General features: G+C 45.7%; 1 protein-coding gene across 4 annotated transcripts in view; it reads right to left on the reverse strand.

Annotated features, from left to right (window-relative positions):
* Positions 1 to 6636, reverse strand: part of TEC (tec protein tyrosine kinase) — a 43786-nt gene extending 37150 nt beyond the window's left edge. For 2 of the 4 annotated variants that reach the window (XM_057366767.1, XM_057366762.1), the window contains exon 1: positions 6491 to 6635. The gene's annotated coding sequence lies outside the window, so the exon portion shown is untranslated. Of the gene's footprint in view, positions 1 to 6286; positions 6361 to 6490 lie in introns of those variants that run through there. The other 2 variants (XM_057366765.1, XM_057366764.1) reach the window with 2 other exon arrangements.
* Between the last annotated feature and the right edge of the window lie 458 nt (positions 6637 to 7094).

Below are 7094 nucleotides of genomic sequence, written 5' to 3' on the forward strand. Positions count from 1 at the left end.
TCACAGGGGCTGTGTTTTGAAACTGTGCTGATCACAGTGTTGATAATCCAGAGATGGTTCTGCTATCGCTGAGCAGTGTTTGCACAGAGCCGGGGCCTTTTCTGCTGTTTGCACTGGCACAATGGCGAGGAGACTGGGGACACACGGGAAATTAGGAGGAGACAGCTGGGACAGGTGACCCAAACTGACCAAAGGGATGTTCCAGACCACATGACACCATCTCCATATACAAACTGGAGGSAAGAAGGAGAAAGGRRGGAATGTTTGGAGTTACCATGTTTGTCTTCGCTGGAATCTGTTTTGCACGATGCACACCTGCATTCCTGGGGATGAATCACCATTTGTCGACCCACAGGAAGTAGTGTAAGAATTCCTTGCTTTTACTTGCATTTCAACCACTCACTAATAAAGTCTCCACATAAAGGACTGAAAAGCCAGGCTGTGACCCTGAAGAATTTCTTCACATACAGYGCATCCTAAGCAACAAGGAATACCAAAGGACTTCAGCTTCACTCATGTCAATAGACATGTATTAATTCAGAAGAAAAATTTCTCACTGAATCTGAAAATAAACACAACTGGGGCAGTGGTGTGGTCTTGTGTTTTCCCTTTCCTCTGGCTAATGCAAGGTAGTGAGCATCTCTATCAAAGCAGCTTGCTATCTCTGCTCTCCTTGATGTCAGATATCAGATGCTGAGCTGTTTCAACTGCTGTGAGTTCAGCAGGGAACAAGAGCACTTGGCAGGTGTCACACGATATTATGATCTTAAGGGACAGCATTCAGCTCAAACTGAGACATCACGCAATGCAGGCATTAATGCTTGATGGTATCTCACTCCACTCTGCTTATTTATGGTGAGGCACAAGGATATCAGAGAATCAATCAAGCATCATCAGAACTTGGGCTGCCACAATTCAGCCCCACTGAGGCCCAAATTACAAGGAGTAAAGTTAAGGCACTGCAAAGGTAAGATAAGACAGTCCTTTATGGCTCATTCTCAGTTTTTATAGGGAGTGCCTGCATAACACTGACTTTCAGAGTTAGTTTCAGTTTAGGAGATCCAAAAAAGTAACTAAACCAAATTGAGGACATCTTGCTGCTTGCCCATGACTTTTACTTTTTTTTCATCAGAAAGCTGTAATCCCCTTCATGACTGGAGAGAGTGCCTTGGTGGAAGACAAAGCTGCTGTGGAGGCCAAGAGGCCATCTGCAGCCCCTGACAGAATGGTGGCCCGCTTCTCACAGCCCTCACACCCCACAGCCTTTCACAGTGCCATTCTCCCAAACTGCCTGCCAATAAAACAACCTCTCACAGTTCATCTGACACACTGGAGCTGGAAATATGCCTCCTTCCAACAAYCAAACCTCTATTCAAGGATCACCGAGGACGGCTGAGAGGTCACCTAAGATGCAAGCCTGATGCCAGCCCACGGCTTTGAGGAGAAGATGCTCCTCAGCATGACAGAGCAAACTGAAACAGCCCAGCCAGCCATAGTCCGAATGAAATGGGTGCCTGAAGGGAAAGCAAAACCACATGTGACTACATAACTCAATATGCAACAAATAATGTGTAAGTGAGCTGAATTCAAGTTGCACTGGCAGTTTTGAACCAGCCACTCTTAATACTGGAGTGCTAGATTTCTTTGTGTTAAAAAATATTGTTTTAAGCATCTTTGCTAATCTTTAGATTAAGTAAAAAATTTAATTTCAAGAGATCAAAAGTAAACTTATTAACAGTTTAGGGGATCTACCATGGGACAGAAAAAGAGGTCTGTTCAGCTCAGCTCACTCCCCACATTAAGGCCACATCCCTTGAATTGGATCACATAATCTAAGGTGGGAGAATACCCTCTCTTCTCYCACCATGGCACTGGAAATTGATGTGGTTTGCAACTTCAGCTGGGAAGAGATGCTCATAAYTGGGGAGGAGAGTCAGGGAAAACACACACAATTATTTTTTCTGTCAGGATATGGAGCTTGAGTCTGTGATATAGACATCCTGTAATTTACAGGACAAGAAGCAACACTGAATACATTAATGTATATATTATGATTACCTTACCTACCCTGTAAGTTAGTACAATGAATCTGACAAGATTAGTGCACAGGACAGCCTAGGAAAGATTTAAAATGTTCAGCTAAAATGAAAGGGCAGATATCACCTAGGTCTGATGGCAAGTTACATGTCTATCCTGTGGAGAAAAAACAAAAACAACCAAGAGAGCTTTCCTTTGTTTCATAAACATAAATGGTCAGGAGTTTGTCCCAGCCTAAAGTACAGTCCATGCTCACTGGAAGGGCAGGGTACCTGGTGTCCTGCCCAGATCCTGGCTCAGAAGGAAGAATCCTGCTTCCTTTACTATGCAAAGCCATTATTTTCTGCCCCACAATTAAGAGAAAACAAGGCCTAGATCTTACTTGTTAATCAGATCACAGCTTGCAATAGGCACAGGGCTGAAGAGAGCCCCTCCGCACAGGAAACTCAGCTGTGACCTACTTGAGCCTACATGAAGTTATACCCTGTGCGTGGCAAAGTGGTACCCATTCACACGTTTGCTGATAAGAGAAATGTAAATGAGGAAAAGTAGGAGTACMAAGAAYGCCTTTGCCCAGGTCCCACATGCYTCAGCMTGCTACATGGGTGTTTGGKTGGGTTTTTTTTCCCCTTTTTCTTGCATTTGTTTAATGTTGCACAGGACTTTTACCTAAAGAGCTGAAACAGGTAGCCTAGTTGGCAGCCTGGTGCTTCGCTTCACAAGAGGAGCTGTGACTGCAAACAYGGCCAAGCACTTCTCCTTCCTGTCACCAAAAGCTGAATTCCACAGATGGTGAACAGCTCTTGTACATCAGCTGCTGGTCCAGCTCAGACCCTCCCAGAGCAACTCCTCTCTCTGCAGCAGCTCCTGGAAACTGTATCTCCTGCCCACCGTACCAAGGCTGGACCACACCAAGCTAAGCGTGAGCTTTACTGAACCACCCAGACCACAGGACAGTCATCCAACCAAAAGCTATCATTTTCCTCCTAAATGTCTGGGTTTTGTCAAAAGCAAAGACAATTTCTAGGCRATTTTGTTCTTCCCAAGAAAGATAAACCATGCCCATGATGGACAGACATACTCTCAGGAGAATTCTGTAACTCTTCCTAAGATTCCACGATCCCATCTKAACATAGTGGCCACTTCACAGTACTTGCAAGAAATGGCTGTCCCTTCACCCCACCCCCTTGTCCAGGACATTGCAAAAACCTGCTCCCCTCCCCACAAAGCACCTTCTTACCTTCACGCCGATAAGTAGCTGCCTATCTATTCCTCAAGGGTTTATCTCACATGGAATTTTCCCTGACTCTGAATCACAGCCYGTGCAGCTGAGCCGGGCAGGGGATGACTGAGAGCGGCCGGTGCTGTAATGGCCACGGGGCAGTGGTCACTCACAAGCCTTTGTTCCCCAGTTCCTCTTCTGCCACACCAGACAAAGAGCACACATGGCCACCCAAACACTGGTTTCCCTCGCTTGCACACCGCCTTCTTTCCTCRTGCTTTTTCCTTTAGAAAGTACACTCAGAAAAACAGACCAGAAGCAGAACAGAATGCTTCTCTGTCTAAGGGCTCACAGAGCAAACTGGTGATTTCCCTCAAGAGATGAAACCCTCCATTAACAAAAATACATTTCTTGAGACTTGATTGATCATTTGTTAAAACACAGGTACAATTTCACAGGTTTCTGGAGAGCTGTRCCCCATTATATCAGTAATACCTCTAATCCTAATGCTAGCATGAGGTCCTGGCCAGGAGAATTGAGGTAAATTGGGCCGATCCCTCTGCGGTGATGAGCAGGATGCAGCCACTGACTGTAGTGAGAGTCTTTGCCATTTGCGCAATGGAGAAAGCTGTGGGTATCAGTAGGTCATTTAATGACCTTCATCACTCTAATTTCCACAATGCAACAACTGACTAATCATTGCTGATRCTTTCTAGACAAGCTATCAGTAATTCTGTGCAAATCGATACATCTATATAATAATAAAAATATACGTAGCACAAATCCAAARCTATATTACAGATGTCCTTCAAGAGTACATACGTTGTTAGAAATATAAAAGGTCCATCACCTCAGGCTTTCTTCACCATGCCAACCTGTAGTCCACTCTGTTTGAGTACTGTTTTCCATATTTTTCAGTTTTTATAGTGGCATTTCCTTATTCTGTTTCTGTCAGAGAGTCATTGTAGACTGCTACAATTGATTCTTTGGCATACACAAAGCTGCCTTTTTTAAAGCACAGTTCTAAGTTCAGCAGTGAAAAGGTAATAGGTTACTGGAAAAATCAAACCAAGCAAAAATAGAAAAACATCTTAGACATCAATGGTTAATAAACAYTAAAGAGTATTTTCCATGACCTTTGTATTGACAGCAGGCAGCACAGACTTCTATTGTCTAAGAAACAGAAAATGTTTTGCATACTGGRAGGATAAATATTTGTATGAAACTTACACCATTCTGCACCTTATCTTGTGTATCCAGTTTATAACACAACATAGAAAGAATTAARTCTACAACAGGTTGCACCTATAGTTGGTGGAGGGGAAGGCTTTTCTTGATGGTTACAAACAATTCAGTGAAATTAAGCACTTCCCAGTTATTTTAATTTCATTACAGGATACCACACTATCATAGCATTTCTGAATACAATGGTTTTCAGGCAAGATGAAAAAATATGGAGCTAATATTGTTTTATCAGCTCTATTATTTTTCTCTCTTTTTATCAACTGTAGGCAGTCAGCCTAGTGGATACACTACAATGCCTAATCCACAATGCCTACAACTAAGAATTAAAAAGTGATTTAACTTAGGACATGGCTCAAGCTGACTCACAGTCAGTGGTTTCAAAARTTTTCAAAGACTTCAAAAATTCTGTATTAATATTAAAAAAAAGGTGTCACTCCTATGAGTTTTGGAGGGCTTGTAAAAGCAGGCCTGGTAGTTGACAACTAGAGTTCCTTYAAGACAGAGGTTTCACTGCCAGTATGTTTTTGATTTTCACACCTATGAGATTATCTTACTAAAACAAAAAAGGTGCAAAATATAACCATGCTACTCTGCTTTCAGTGGTTTCAGCAGACAAGCTCACATAGAAATCAACCATTTGGTTCAAAATAATCATAATATTCATTTAGAAATTTAGAGGAATGTATAAGGCACCCTTTCATTAAGAACTAAATGCAGAAATGTGATTATTTCATGACAAAATGTAATTTCACAAGAAATAAAACAYRTAAAATAAAYCCCGGAGAAACATGAAGAGTATCAGAGGGAAGTCTGATAGCAAATGGGCTCTTTCCTGCTGCAGTCCCCTTACAAACCATCAAAAGGCAATGAGTAACTCCCTCTCTGGGAGCTACCTCCACACCTACAAGTGCAGTACCCAGCAAACAGGACCAGGACACCTAAAGGGCTTCCTGCACAGGTGACATGATCCGAGCAGCACAGATGGTGTGCCRGAAAGAAGAGCAYGTGCTTTCTGATGGCCCAAAATACKCTAAACATTTCTATAACAGCATTAAGYAATAACCTATCTTCCAGTCTCTGGAGAGCTCTGAGAAATTMACAAAACGTCACTCTCTATCACAGGTGACACAGTCAGATCAAGTATCAGAAACACATACTTTAAAGTGAAAACAAATGCTCCAGAAGCAAGCACTTGCAATGTACCCTTTTTGTCTGCATTTCTACTATAGTCAGTCTTTCCACCTGTAGAAGCCACAGTCTCACTTATTTGACTCATGAAACAACCTAAGTATTTCAGACTATGATTCATCACAGTGGCGYACGCATCGGTCATTTCAAGCAGAGAGCTCGTGACCATTCCTGTACTAAAAGCTCAGTTTATAGCTCAATTAATTACATGTCCCAACTTATAGGGGTAGGGAAAGGGAGCCCTGTGGAAAAGCGCCGAAAGAGTCTCGTCACCTAGTGCACGAGCAGCAGATGAGCTGTATCTCAGCATGAGTATTACCCGRAGTGGGACGGAAGGCGGGAGGAATTATCGGCATGAGTGAACTCACACAGAAAGCAAATTTTGCCTTGAGACGAGGCTGAACAGTCCTAGCAAAGCACAGCGGTTACACAGAGTGAGACTCAGAGAAGAAAGTCACATAAACAAGGAAATACTCAGCAATGTKGGCTTTCAAGCGGATTTGGCAGCCTGGGCCGCAACCCCTTATATTACACACATCAGAACAATTTTAAGCAAAGGTTGAAAAGGCAGCTTATGCCATCGCTCCCGCTTACACCTGTCCGCCGAGGCACGGTCCCCCCGCTCCTGCTCCTGGACTGGCAAAGGGCGGCTGCGGGGAGCGCTCCGTGCTCCGGCTCCCCCGAACGCTGCCCGCGGCAGAGCGCGGCTCCGGCTGCCTGCGCTGGGGCAGCCCCGGCTGGGCTGGAATGAGCTGTGCCACTCGCTCGGCTCGGCTCGGCAGCCCCGCTCTGCCTTACCTGGCTGTCCCGGCCGTCGTGGAAGGACCCCTGGCGCCGGCGGCGTGGAGGGAGAGAAGGAGAGAGGCAGAGAGGCACCGCACTGCCCCGCTCCGGCCCGGGAAGGCACCTCCCCCTCGTCCCGCCGAGCGCGGCTCCCCGCGGGCAGCGGCGGAGGAAGCGGCAGGGGCGGGCGCTGCGCGGGGCGGGGGCGCTGTCCGGGAGCCCGCCGGGCTTGGGGCAGGCGCGGCACAGGTAGGAGCTGAACTGAGCTGTCCCACGCCCAACAGACCCGTTGGGAGCTGCCTGGAATCGTGTCCGTGAAGTACAAGAAAAAGGCAAATTACATACCTAGGAGCTGGTTGCAAACTCTCCCCCAAAATCTAGTTTCTTGGCCCCAGCTGGCTTAAAACTGTGTGAAAGCTGCGCTTTGGCTAGGAAATTTCTCATACCAAACCACGGTGAGAGTGAGTGCTCGCAGGGCTCCAGGCCGTGCGGGGGCGATGAGCACAGCATTCCCCAATCCCGAGCGGGCTGTGCACCCCGAGGCTGCTCCTCTTTCATGCCCATCGCAATCGGCTCATGTCCCAGGGACCCCCGGAGGTACAGTGTTTTTACTTCATAA

Source organism: Malurus melanocephalus, unplaced genomic scaffold (genome assembly GCF_030028575.1).
Source record: "Malurus melanocephalus ecotype Western Australia unplaced genomic scaffold, MMel_1.1 scaffold_71, whole genome shotgun sequence".
Classification (NCBI taxonomy): Eukaryota; Metazoa; Chordata; class Aves; order Passeriformes; family Maluridae; genus Malurus; species Malurus melanocephalus.